Source organism: Metopolophium dirhodum, chromosome 6 (genome assembly GCF_019925205.1).
Source record: "Metopolophium dirhodum isolate CAU chromosome 6, ASM1992520v1, whole genome shotgun sequence".
NCBI lineage: Eukaryota > Metazoa > Arthropoda > Insecta > Hemiptera > Aphididae > Metopolophium > Metopolophium dirhodum.
The window spans coordinates 19620580-19635269 of NC_083565.1; the positions used below are offsets into that span (position 1 = coordinate 19620580).

The 14690-nt window shown below is 27.2% G+C and overlaps 1 protein-coding gene across 2 annotated transcripts in view; it reads right to left on the reverse strand.

Moving 5' to 3' along the window:
* The window catches only part of LOC132947410 (GTP-binding protein Di-Ras1-like), a 58088-nt gene that overhangs the window by 13425 nt on the left and 29973 nt on the right, over positions 1 to 14690 (reverse strand). The window lies entirely within an intron of this gene.

Here is a 14690-nt window from a genome sequence, read left to right on the forward strand (position 1 = left end):
ACTTTAAGGGTTTTAAGTTAAGAACAATTTAAGAGCCAAGTACGTACTATGCTTTTTAGTTTTTTTTTATTCTATATGTAAATATTCTAGCAGTAGGTATATACATATACTTATGTATATTATATATATGTGAGATTTGGTGCAAGCAAGACCAATTTCAAAAAAGGACAATGTTGGGAAATTTAATTTTAAAATAAGGGCAATTTAAAAAAAAAATAAATATACAACCATTACGGATTTTACTTTAAAGTTTTGGAATTTCGATGACTACATTTCTTTTCCATTCTTCATTTAATGAAACATATTTTGTATTTTGCGAATCCAGACAATGAACTAATTTTATTCTCACATTGTCCTTATTGATGGATAATTAATATAATTAATATCTGTCATTGGCCAAAAATTAAATTATGAAATAAACACTTTTCAATTAAATTGTATTATTAAACCCTACTAATAATATTAAATTGCACAATATATCTAATGTCATCAACTTATATTATATTCGTAAACTTAATTGATTGATTTTGGAATGTCTAATGTCACAACTCACAGCTATAGATTTTACGCGGCCAATGTCGAGATAGGCCCGTTATATAAATAGATATTATATTATCTCTATTATACTTTTATCGATTAATGTTAAAATGGCCAATACATGTATTATTTTGGCCATACTGCGTCAGAGACATTGACCGTTTTAACACTATTAACATAATCAAATATTTATGAGTTAATGACATAGGTCAAATTATCTCAAATTCGTCCCAATATGACGCTGGGCATTGACCCTTCTCGCATTTATAATATGTATATAAGTATATTATATTTTTATAAAGTAGACATACTTAGACTATTTATTATTTATCGGTTTCAAAAATATATTTTTTTTTGCTCATACATGAAAAATATTGTATACGACTGATACATTTCAACATTAATTTAAACCAAATCTACACGGTGAATATATTTATTTTGGAACCGGGATAATTGATTTTTACTTTAGGTATTAACCATTTATTTAGATTATAAAAAGATACGTACATCGCACAATAAATAAAACTGAAAACTAATAAATTGTAATAAAATAATTTTTGGTTTATTTTTTTTTAAATTATACAATAATTAAATTTTATTCAGTCAACTGTCGATACATGTTATGCATAAAAACGATATGAGATGCAAACATGCAAATATTCAGATTTAAACATTTTTAAAAATGTAATCTTTTTCTACTACATTGAACTTAGTTTGTTTTTTCAATATACTATTTTTGATACTTATATAATAATATTTCGAACTTTACGTAATAATTCGATGGTGTTTGGGAAAAATTAACGATTTTATTAATGTACATGTTACGAAACAACCGAGCGATGAGTGGAAAAAATTTCGAATCGTCACGTGCTGGCGACTGGTTTGCCCAATATTCTACTTAAAATTACAATTTACTGAGTAAACATAAATGCATTGTTTTTATTCACTGGCACAAGGTTTTAAAGGGACTGATAATTTACTTCGAATTGTCGAGAGTTTTGAATTATCAGACTGTACCTGCTATACTTCATACATTTTATAATTGAATTCAATGTCAAACTGTAAAAATATTGTTTTATATTTATTTTGTGCACAGGTTTTGTTCTTTTGCATAAATATAATAATATAGAGATAAGTGATAACGGCCAACGGGATTTCGAAGTTGGTTGAACAAGGGATATGATGCTCAAAAACAGGACGATCCCTTTTCAAACGGAGCATAATATGGTCATTCTATCCTAAACCCTATACCTATTAACCTACCATCTTAAGTACATTAAGTTTAATTATATTCAGAAACTACTCAATACTGAACTTAATTAAAATTAAATTAATATATATAAAATAAAAAAATACCACCTGATTCAATGTAGATAATATTATCGTTTTTTGACCAACAGTAAAAAAGTTAGTTCTCATTTGAAAAGTTATTTATATTGTCACGGGACACTATATATAGGTCAACTCGCTTAAGTTAAAAAAAAGTGGACAAGTAAGTAACCACTCTGATGTACAGTAGGAGTCAAGTGTACCTTGTCATAGAGTACCTATATCAGTATAATGGATGTGTTATATTTGAACTCAATAATAAATCATTGAAACGAAAAGATTATCCAAAAGGACGTGGTTTGTCACTTTGTCAGCCAATATTACAAAGTATCTTTTATCGTATTTTAAATTGCTATTATAGTAATTTATTTTATTATATTATAAATACGGTATGAATAGGAAATAGCCTAAAATTAATCTAAATATTTTGAAAATGACATTGCGCATAGTAAAATGTAATGATACCTATATGTAAAACAATAATGTCCACACGAATATTTTTGAAGTCGTTTATATTATTTGTTTAAACATCACATTTTGTCAAAATGAGAACTACAATTAATGTCTATAAAAAGTAATTGTTAAATATTTTTTTGATTTTGAGTTTCATATAATTTTTAAGGCTAAGCTATAAAAATTGAAATAGTTTGTACTTTTTAACTACACAATTATTCGCAAATGTTTATGATTTTGATGAATTTGTCCGAATTTGAATTTAAAACGCTCATGAAAAAAAAAATAACATCGTATTTATTATTAAATAGCTAAGAGAAAAAATTCTATGTAGAAACTTGTATTGAATTTTCAAAGATTTTTGACCGAGCCTAAATTTTTTATCAGCATATTTCTCTGAATCACATAAAGAAACTGAAATCGCGTGTAATGAGAAATTGTCCACGTGAATATCCAAGTTTATCGAAATTTAAATTTCAAACGTTCATGAAAAATATTGATGGAATTATACTGAACTTAATTTTCTATTTTTTATAGAATTACTATATAGTAAGCAATGCTTGTATGGAACATTGTATTACGTTTTCAACCCGTAGTGTAGACACTGAAGCCTGAGTAAACTTAGGATTTATGTGTTTAATTTAGATAAATAACAGGACTTTATGATTATGTAAATATTGTAATATAACTGAAGTGTAAATTCAACATACAACTGGACTGCATCAGGTACTGTACACTACTCAGTATGACTGCCTGTGGGCTGTGAGTGTCTCTACGGATGTTGAAAGGCCCTATGTTTATCCCATCATTTACGTCATAAACTTTAACTAACCTTCATCTGCGTAACAATCGAAAGTTAGGTATGTCCTATTGTCCTAATTTAAGTAATAATATCATAAGTATAAGGTTAATATTTAGTGAAATACAATATTGATATGCTAACATTTTTATAAATATTTAACTACAAAATAATTTGCAAATTTTCGAAATTTTGGATCCTGTTTACAAATTTCAAGCTTTTTGACCTAGCATAAAAATTGTTATGAGCAATAACGTAAATTTCAAATGTCTATTAATGTTTTCAATTATTAATAAAAATACCTGATTTTTTTTACTTTTGACCTCAAAGTACCAATGAAATCCAATTTTCTAGCGAAAACCACCTTTCTTGGAAGATTAACATGCTTACTGCTCTACAAGTTGATAACATTTTAGGTATTTGAAAAACACGGAGAAGGTCTGTCAGCATACTATAATTCTAAGGATATTTAATTACCTCTATATTAAGTATATAATAAAATATAAAAATTTACATTAATACGACAAAATAAATTAATTTTAGTTTTAAAAAAAACAAATCGCTTATATTTTACAATAATAATTACGGTAATATTAACTATTAGTAATTTATAAGTCAATGCCAACGTATAGTTTTCCGTTGAAAATAGATCCATGTGAATACGTTCGTGGTATAAATAAGAAAAATAACTTAAAAATAATCTAAATATTTTGAAAAGTGTGTACAGTAATTAATAATATAATATGTATAGGTTGTAACGAAAAGTTTCAAGTCCCTAAAAATAATATTTACTAAAAAATAAAAACGTTTATAAAAAAAAATTTTGTCTATATTTTCGATATTTTTAATTGTGGTAAAAACAAATTTTAAGGAGCATTAAATTAAAACTGTTTAAATTTTGCATACAATTGTTAACTTTAAAATAATAACGTTTACCAAAAAATTGAATTGTCATTTTCTAGACTTAATTTAATTTTGAAAATAATATTTGAAGGGCTCCGTGCAACAACGAGACAAGTCCACTTTTTGAAATTGTTCAGGAGACATGTTTTATTTCACCAAAACTTTAAAAATTTATATTTTTATTTGTAACTACAACATAAGTATCTTGAATTACATGCAAATTGTTGAGTAAAGTGAATTTGCATTTTAAATAAATTTTAGATCTTATAAAATATCTTGCAAGTATGGAACATATGGACTTACCTGGTTTTTTGCTCATTAATTGTAAAAAAGTTTTCGAAAATTGTATTTGTTTTGTGTTTTACCATAAATTAATTAATTTATTTCTTAAAAACTAAAGTAAAATCCTTTAATGACAGTTTTATAAATAATTATAATACTAATCAATAAAATAAATTAATGAAATTTGATAAAATTTGTATTGCAATATAAAACATACGGACTTACCTGGTTTTTGCTCGTAAGTATGTTATGTAATAAGGTATGCTATAAGGTTTTTTAAAAATTAAATAATAATTTTTTATTCCAATTTTAACCATCAACAGGTACCTATAATCTATAAATATATTCATCAAGTATTATGTGAAATATTGTATTATATGTTTTATTAGAGTTATATTTTATTAAATACCTATAATTTAAACTTTTTAAGATACGTTGTGAAGGGTGTTAAATAACAACAAAGACTTTTTTTATAATATTTATATTTTAACCAAAAAAAAATAGAGAATAGAAATCACCTTGTAATATTAATTTTATACAGCAAAATAAATAACATAACTTTTAGTTTTCTGAAGTACAAAAAAAATGATAATAACATTTCAATAAATTTAACAATAACCAATAAAATGAAATGCATATTATAACATTTAAAATAGTATATTACTTTTCCTAGTAATAATATAAATGTTATTATTTAACAATAAAGACTTATTTTTTATAGTATTTATATAACCATTTTAACAAAAAAAAATAGAAAATAGAGATCTCCATGTAACATAAATCTTAAAAAGCAAAATAAATAACATGATAACTTTTTGTTTTCTTATGTACAAAAAAAAAAATGAATATAACATTTTAATAAATTGAACAATAAATAATAAAATGAAATACATAGGTATTATTATTATAACATATAAAATAGTATACTATTTTCCCTAGTAACAATCCTGAGGGTGATGTTGAAAGTGGTTCAAAATTATTTTCTGGATCAGAATCAAAAGCCAGTATGCCACTGAGATCGTTATTTTCAAAAATGTTATAATCTGGATCTTGAGTGTCATCATCGAAATCAAAATCAAATGATGGGTCAGAGTTAGATTCATCATATTCAAGTTGTTTTGCTATATTATCACAGTTCATTTTGAAAAATAATAAAAACTAAATAACACTATGCCCGTTATGGAGCAGTTATGGAGCAGTTACAAAACAATACATTAAAATGTATAATCAGCCTAATAATTTACAACTAGCAATAGAAACTAAATGCAAAAATTAACATGGTAACATATTTTCAACAATATGTATTATAATAATGATAATGTGTAAAACAATAAATATGACTATCATAATAGTACTATCAATACTACTGTTTACTATTTATAGCCAACTGTTCTGTGTAAAAACCAGACAAGTCCGGACTTATCTGGTTCTTGCTCATAATATCTATAACCAGACAAGTCCATTTACTCAATAACTCCGTAAATAATCACTGGACATGTCTCGTTGTTGCATACAATTGTAAAGAAAAAAAATCTGTATATGATAACATCAAAAAGTGACTTTTGAAAAAAAGTGGACTTGTCTCGTTGTTGCACGGAGCCCTTCATTTGTTTTTTTGACATAGGTATAGACGTACTTGTTTATAGATATTTTAAATTGTCTACTTCTTCGAACTTTTTTACTCAAAAACAAAAATGTTTATCGTACATTAATTGAAAAAAAAATAGTCGATCTATCTATAGTCATTCGTTGCTTAGTTACAAAAAAATAACAAACTCAAATCTGTTAAACAATGGTGTTGCGTAAGTACTTCCGTTTTTTCGTAATTAATTTTAGTTCTTCCCGATTATTAAGATACCACTAACACGTAATATTATTTTAAACCTATATACATTCATCGCGCTTCGCTCAGGATCTAACACCAATGATGTCGTAATGATGTATGTCTCGTTGGAACGAAATAAAATAAAATATATTTCTGTTTTATTGACGATAAATAAAATTGTAGCCATAAAAACAGAAATAAATTTAATGAAATAGGTACTAAAAAAAGATGTTATTATAAGAAAATAATACTTATTAGAAACACTGTCATGTCTCAGATTTCCCAATAATTTACTCTCTTGTCGTACATAAAAATACAATAAAAATTCGTACTAAATGTTATATTATTTTCCAAGTTTCAGTTTTATTTCCTTGAAATCTTAGATGTACAAATTTTGATCTGATTTGGCATAGGCCAAATATGGCATTCAATTATATAAAACACAGATAAAACAATGTATCCGTATTCTGTTGCTTACAAAGTAATATGAGTAAAAATAGGTTATAAATTAAATTGAATAACATTTCCTTGATAATTTCATATAGGTACATTTTATAGTGATCTTCTTTTGGGAAGTAATTATCTCATCCAAACAACAATTTTCCTTATCTTATCGATCAAAGAAAATGTATTCAAGAGAATGAGTACAATTTTCACAAACAAAGAATGAAACAGGGTGCTAAATCTTAAATTGGTCTATGGATAGCGTATCTATTATTTACATCTATATACCATTTATACGTACCTATGTAAATATTTCCAATATCTATTTTATCTTGCCCCCATTTCGCCAAGCGATATTGTTTGTGTTATTGGACCTTATTTCGTCAATTCTCATACGCAGCTATCTTTCGTTTTTCGATACTCCTATTACGGTTTTATGACTGAAATAAGAAGGGATTACAATATATTTTCATACAAAACCGATACACCTATAATGTCTAATTTCTAATACCCACATACAGGGGTGCCATTTCAGTTTTAAAATAGGGCTGCCATATTTTTTACCAGGCCACATTTTTCTACCACCAGGCCACTTATAACAATGAAAATTGAAATGTACCTAGCCAATAGCCATGTTGGAGTTATTTCTAACCTTACTATTAGGGATGAAAAATTATTAATATTTTAAGTGATAGCACTGATAAAAGTATAATATCATTATTCATTAATATACATTTTCTTTCTATATTTTTAATATCGAAGTACCTATATCTATGTATATCCTTTTATTTATAAAATATTTTTATCTTATATTAATTATTTAAATTAATTAAATTTAACTGATGCATCGGGAATTGGCGCCAGCATGAAATTAAGGTAGGCCAATATGATACGGCGAAAAATAGGGCCGCCAATGTATACCCTGTGATACCCCAAATGGCGCCCCTGCCCACACATACATATATATTATTATAACATCTAGACCCCCTTGTTTCACTCTCACAAAAAATTACCAAAATACTTAATGGTTTTATGAATTTAAAATTAAATTTTTCAAATTATTTGTGTTCTTACCTTCTTATACCTACATATGCTGGCAATATAAAAAACGGTTTATTTATATTTTAAAGAATAACGGACAAAAAAACAGAATTATTTAAAAATAAGAAATATTTAATCATCTATTAATTAGTTACACTGTACCAACCTAAAAGTAATATAAAATCAAAGCTTTATTCGTTGTACATTGTACGCTACCTAAGTACAAATCACTAATTGATATATATTACATAATACAATGTGGTGTTATATTATATATAAAAAGTCTTAACAAACCGTACATTGTGAAGAGCAACGTTTCGAACGTCCAATTATTGTAGACAAGTTCTTACACAAAACGTGGGATGAGTATTTTATATGAACGGTTGTTGGATTCAATACTATTATGCTTCAAAAAACATAAAAATACCTAATGTATCAAATGTATATACCTAATATAATAATTAATGTTTCATTAGGTTTATTAATCAGATAATGAAATTGGTTTTATCTAGAACCAGCTAATTATAGTGTTTCTTTTACACGTATGATGACAAATGTCAAAAAGTACCTATGTCGTTATGAAGTTAAATATAAAAATAATATCAAGTGCGTAGTGTGAGGACGCATTATTTTATAGTTTTATACCGATGTTTAAACTTCATATTATAAAATATATAGCCAATATTATGAAGGTTAAACGAATTACACGTGAGAGTGTATTTTTCAACTTTAACAAGAAATATACCATATTATATAATATGATGGGTACCTAAAGGCGCACCATTTGTGACATAATGATTAAATAGTATATCTGTATTGTGTGCCGAGGGCGCAGGAAAGTGAGCTATTTTCTGAAATTGCCTTCCCGAATGAGCCAACGAGCCACAAATATATATATATATATATTTTTTTTGTCACGCCTCTGCCACCTCCGAAAACGCCTCTATCTATATTAGGTATAATAATAGTAGGTAATCCATAATGGACAGCTGATCTTGTCGTTCCCGGCACCTATCTATGTAGATTCGCCTTACTGTTACATCAGCAGCACGCAGGCAACCCGCCTACAAGCTATAGTATTTGATATATATATGTTAGATAAACCGTATGCCATCGATACGCTCGTGCATATTAATCTGATCAGGAACTTTTCCGGCGGAGGATTTCCACTTTTCCGCCCACTGCGTAGAGGGATTTCCACTTACAGCACCAGCTATTTACAACTACTACAGCGTTCGGAAAAAAAAAAAAACATCTACTGTCCGCTGGACGGGAAAATATTATTTTTCTCGACGCTTCGAGCTCGACTGGCATCGAAAATCAAAAGTTCAGAGCGGGCATGACAAAAATATACTATGTATTTTTTATTTTAGTTATCTATTATTAAGTATAGTTATTTTACTGTAATTTTGTTGTTTTTTTCAATATTCTTATTTTTTTTTTTAGTTGTTTGGTTTAATCATTTCAAATCAATGTTATACGTCAATATTCATTACAATACTACGTCTGTTTTATAAATAATATTATAACAGTAAGAATAACACCTGCAGTAGTGCAGTCATCAAGAAACTCAGCGTGAATGCGCGTAACTGTTATATATCTACCTAAGTTATTTTGTTTGTGACGTCTCCTTATCCGTGGCTGTCCTGGGCGGTATTGATAATATTATTACCCATTGCTACTAAACCCATTCCCATATCAATAAAAAAAAAACATTAAATTTGATCTGAATATTCACTAAAATAAACCGTTCATATTTAACCAGAAATGCGAAACGTGATAGATGCGAAATGCGATAAATAAAAATGAAACAATCTCGTCTCTCCCAGTAATTCGTTTACTAATAGTAATTTCAAACGCGTTGCTCTTGAATAAAAGAAATCTGTCAAGTTCGTCATCAACGTCAACTTCTGGGCATCAACTTAGCTCAGAAAAAAAAAATAAAGGTAAAAAATAATTTAAATCTACAAATCGTTTTGAATTCCTAATTCAAAATAAAAATCCTGTTGAAAGCACAATGGACCAAGATTCTGCAAATAACAGTTCGAATGGCGCATTGAAATCCACCCTCCTATTTATGTTAGAGGTGTGGTAGACTTTACTGAAGTATGCTAAAAATTTATAATCCAGCTAATAGGTGGGTGTAGGTAGATAATTTTTTTTGTATACATCCACTACATACCTACATGTCTTTGAAATTAGACGTGTCACAAACGTTAAAATAGGTATAATAATAAAAAAAAAAATTGATTTGTACAAAAGCATCAGTGCATTGTTGTTATATAACACTGTAAGTTATTGGTATTTTATAAATGAAAAACACTGAATAGATCGATGTGGTATTATAGTTTATCTGACGATAACATGTAAGTATATAATACCTAACCATAACAATTAAGTTAGACAATGCACGTATCGCCATAAACAAATATAAATACATAAATAGGAGGAAATAAAATATATGTATCAATAAATGACCTATAATTTTTGGAGAATTTTTACTAAAAAATAAAAATGTGTCACTGCTTTCTGCTCTATATATAATTCTAACGTGCCAGAGTTCAGGTTTTTTAATAATTATATCATAGTACTCCCGCGGGATAAACAAGCTTTTATGTTTAGAGACTACCTATACATTTTATGATTTATGCGAGTAAAATGTTCATCATATTATTCACATTTATTATTTATTTCAAATTTTTTACGTCACATTCTCATGGTGATAAAGTATTCCGTTTGAGAAAATGCTTTGTCAATTTTTCTAGGAGTTTTTAATTTTAAATATTCAAATAAATCATAAAAGTTGTATAACTTGGCCAACAATATTATTTTCACTCAAATTTTATTATGATAGGTACATCCAGTTTTTAAATAAAATATATTATAGGTAATTGCTTGGTGTACGTCCGATTGTTTAATTAGGGGTTTATTATATATTTATATCTATCATTTTTTATTTTTTTCAAAAGCGTTTTAAATTTTTATTATAACAGCAGGTACTAACCCAAACCCAAGGTAATACCAATGTTCAAAAAATATCTATTTTAACGGAATTTTTTCATATTTTAATTCACGATCAATGTGACTATAACAATTGATTAGGCATACACTCATACCTACATTTTTGTATTGTTATAACTACTACCTAGGTGTAGCTATTATTCCGACCATATTATTAATTATTTACTAGCTGTAGTATCTTACTCCTTTCCGGTTAACAGACAGCTAAATTTATCTGTGCGTGTTTCATGCAATATTACATTTAATTGTGCAAGTTTAAAAATCATAGTGTATACAATTTGAATACTTTGCGTTTGTGATGCACAAGATAAATGAAAAAATAATTAAAATATGATCGTAAATAATTGCAAAAGAGTCAATTTTCCAAAGCTGTGCACTAAATTATGTCTTCGGTCATATTGTTCGGTCATATTTGCTCATAATATGTTCGTACAAATTTTTAGGCCTTTCCTAAAACAGGTGACATATTTTAATTTACCGTAAAAAAAGCAATGTTTTTCCAGATAAATCCCCACCGTCACATTTATATCAAGTTTGCTTGGGAAAAATATAACCAAATAAATCCCTGCTGACTATGTATACATAATATATTTAGATATATCAGCTGGTTTTAATGAGAAAAAAAATTATTTACAATTCTTTTTTATTTTTTGTAACCAATTGCAACTCTATATATTATAATATAAACAAAAAAAATACTCTATTTTCGTGTGCTAAAATGACATTTACATGTGAGCCATCCTATATAGCAACCTAGGTATATGCGAGTTGAAAAAAGAAACTAAGAACACCCTATGAATCTCAAGAAATCTATTGATATAACTTTTGTTGAAATCGGTACAGTATAGTTCCTAAGCTTATCCTCCACCAGAAATTCATTTACAGCTTTATATATTATAATAGAATTATTTACTAAGGATTAAAAAAAATATGTGGAACTTATAAAGTTATAAAACACTTTTTATTCCTCCAAAAAGTATTTATCAAAAAAAAATAAATAAATAAATACGTACACTATCATAAAACTATTAGCATCTGGCTTGATCGGCTAAATTTAAAATAATGTTTTACTTATAAATTATTCTAAAAGCTTTTTAATATTGTTTATTTATAAAACAGTTCAAATATGGTCACAATAACTACGAATTGTTATGATAAAAATAAATAACGTCGGTTTTAAATTGCTCAATGTTTTAAGAAAAAGTACTGTAAGTCTGCAACTTATCATATATTATACTTGTACTACTAGTCAAGTATGTCACTCGTATGCCAAAATATTTTACTTATTTTATAGCTGGTGTTATGCAAATACGGTGCGCATGCCGATTCTAAAACTTTCCAAGAAAATATTATAAAATACAATTACACATCATAGCTTGTATTATATTTGACGTAAATACAACTCTAGTATTTTGTAATGTTTCGTATCCCAAATTACAACTTGATAATACCACGAATTTGATATTATGGTGTTTAACTTCCTTCCGGTTGTGTGTTTTTCTTGTTATATTCAAGGATTGGTATTTATTTTTTTTAATAACTGCTTCATTTTTGTAAAATTACACTTACTTATGACATTTATTTTGGTTGTCCTACCTACTGATGATATACTACGTCTTATGCACGAATTATATTATTACAAATTTGTTCAAATACATAAAACGCGTAGATATTAAATAAAAAATATAAGTTATAACTTAATTAAAACTAAAGAACAAAAATATATGTAATTTATATTTTAATTTAATCTTTTTAATATAAGAAAAAATACAGTTTAGTATGACCACAGCGACCGGGCGGCCGTCGTTATGATTACATAATTTGTGTTGTATCACATCCCTTGTTTGTTTAACTTATTTCAGCACAAGATGGTGGAAAAGTGATCACATTAAAGTTCAAACATAGGTGATTTTTAAGCGATAGAGTGAAACATGAGACTCGTTTAAGGCTACTGGTAATGAAAAATATTTTTAATGAAATACACTTTAAAACTATTAGACTCCATATTATGGTTTGACATCTACCTGTTAGTTTATTATTTTCGATGAATTAATTTGGGAGGGAGGGGGAATTCACTTTTATTTTCACTGTATGAAACAATATTCAGAAAAACATACCGCTAGTTGCTTAATTTGTAATTAATACTGCTAAAATAACGATTTTAAATTAGTTAAATTATTTCCAGCTAAAAAACTGACTTATCCTTTCCCATTTTTTGCATTAAACAATTCAATAAAAAAGTTTAATAGGTACTTAGTCCTTTATAATCTCATGTGAGGTATATTATTATTGCTGGTACATTAATTGTGGATTATAATATACCTATTTTAATTTTAATTGATTTTGATTTTTTAAACGCATTACATATATTATAATGAAATGTGTATTACGTCATTACGGTTTTTTTAGAGGGAGGGGGGAAACAATTGTCCACTATAGGAACCTACATTATGTTATATAGGTGTAGGCACATTTTAAATACTATGATTCTCCAGATAGATGTATATTAATAAACTAAAGAAAACAACTAAGATTATTTTATATTCACTTGGTTCTTTTATTACTTAACTAGGTATAGGCTAACAAGCTGCCAAAGAACGCCATCAGCTTTCACCATATGCAATCTTGCATGATTTTACCAAAATTTCATACAAAAATAAATATTCATTAATTTAATACTGACTTGGTTTCAATAGTTATGTCATAAATCTTAATATTGTATACTATATTATGACCGTTTACCTAAGAACCCAACTCTGGAAAACTGTGAAGGAAAAAAGATAGTATAATAGTAAACTGTAAGCACAATATTGCTGTCTATGTTAATCGCCATATAATGTAAGTACAGTCTTTCTATCAAATTTTTACTAGGTATCCTAAACTTCCAAATGTTTAACCAAATTATGTTCCAATTATAAAAATAAAGTGTTACCATTATCCTTTAATACGCTGTTCCATTTCTTATTTTTCCTATAAAAATTAAATATACAAATATTTATTAGATGGAGTCCACGAAATCAAAATCAATTTAAAATAGACAAATTTATTCCCTCAGTCTATGCACATACATTTATGACAACAAACAAAGAACAAAATACCATAGGTTAATTTCTGAAGTTCTGTTAATGAACTCTTCTTCACACGATTCATGTTTGTATAATTGTATATACTTATCTATGTTATCCTTATTACTTATTGTTTCTTATTATTTTGTAAACAGATTGAATACATTTAAATAGATAAAAAAAAAAGGTTAAAGTTAAAGTAAAAAAAAGTGAACTATAATAAATTTATATTTTAATAATAATCAAAAATATATCTTGCTTCCTTAATCCTTTGGCGGAAAACATGGTTATATCATCGTACTGGGGATATCATCGTTTATACCTAATCATACAGTTCCCAGGACAACTCTATTTGCTGACCTATTTTATTTGAAATATTTGTATAGACTGTGAAGGTAGACATTGCATGACGTGTTACGATTGGTCCCGTGTTGCAATCGTATTATACAGTATTCCCTACTAATGGCGTTTTATATAATACGAATCATCTATGATTCAATGCATCATACCGCATCCGCACTGGACGAAGAAACAACATTATTCGTATATTGGGTAACTTATGTCTGATACATGAATTATGGAATTTTATAGTACCTACCTTTATATACTAAAATTACAAAAATCAAAATTTTAATAAATGCATAACTAAACAATAAAAGAGTGACCAATGCTCACTGAGCATGATTTCAATATCACTTTGAAAATGGCTGCTTTTCTGTGTAGTTACCGTAGTGGCATCGCTATACTGAACAATGAAAAATAAAATGTGAATTTGACGGAGGAATATATTGTGAAATAAGACACAAAAGATAAAATGAATATTGTGGAGACCAGACACATTTAACTATATAGTGAAAAGGCGATTGTTCTTTAGTGTTTTACCTTACCGTATAGTATATTTCGTCGTCGTATTCGATAAAAGCCACCATAAATTTGGTAATGAATTCGAACACTCGAAGTAATGAAATATCTCAATGTGAAAGGACTGTGA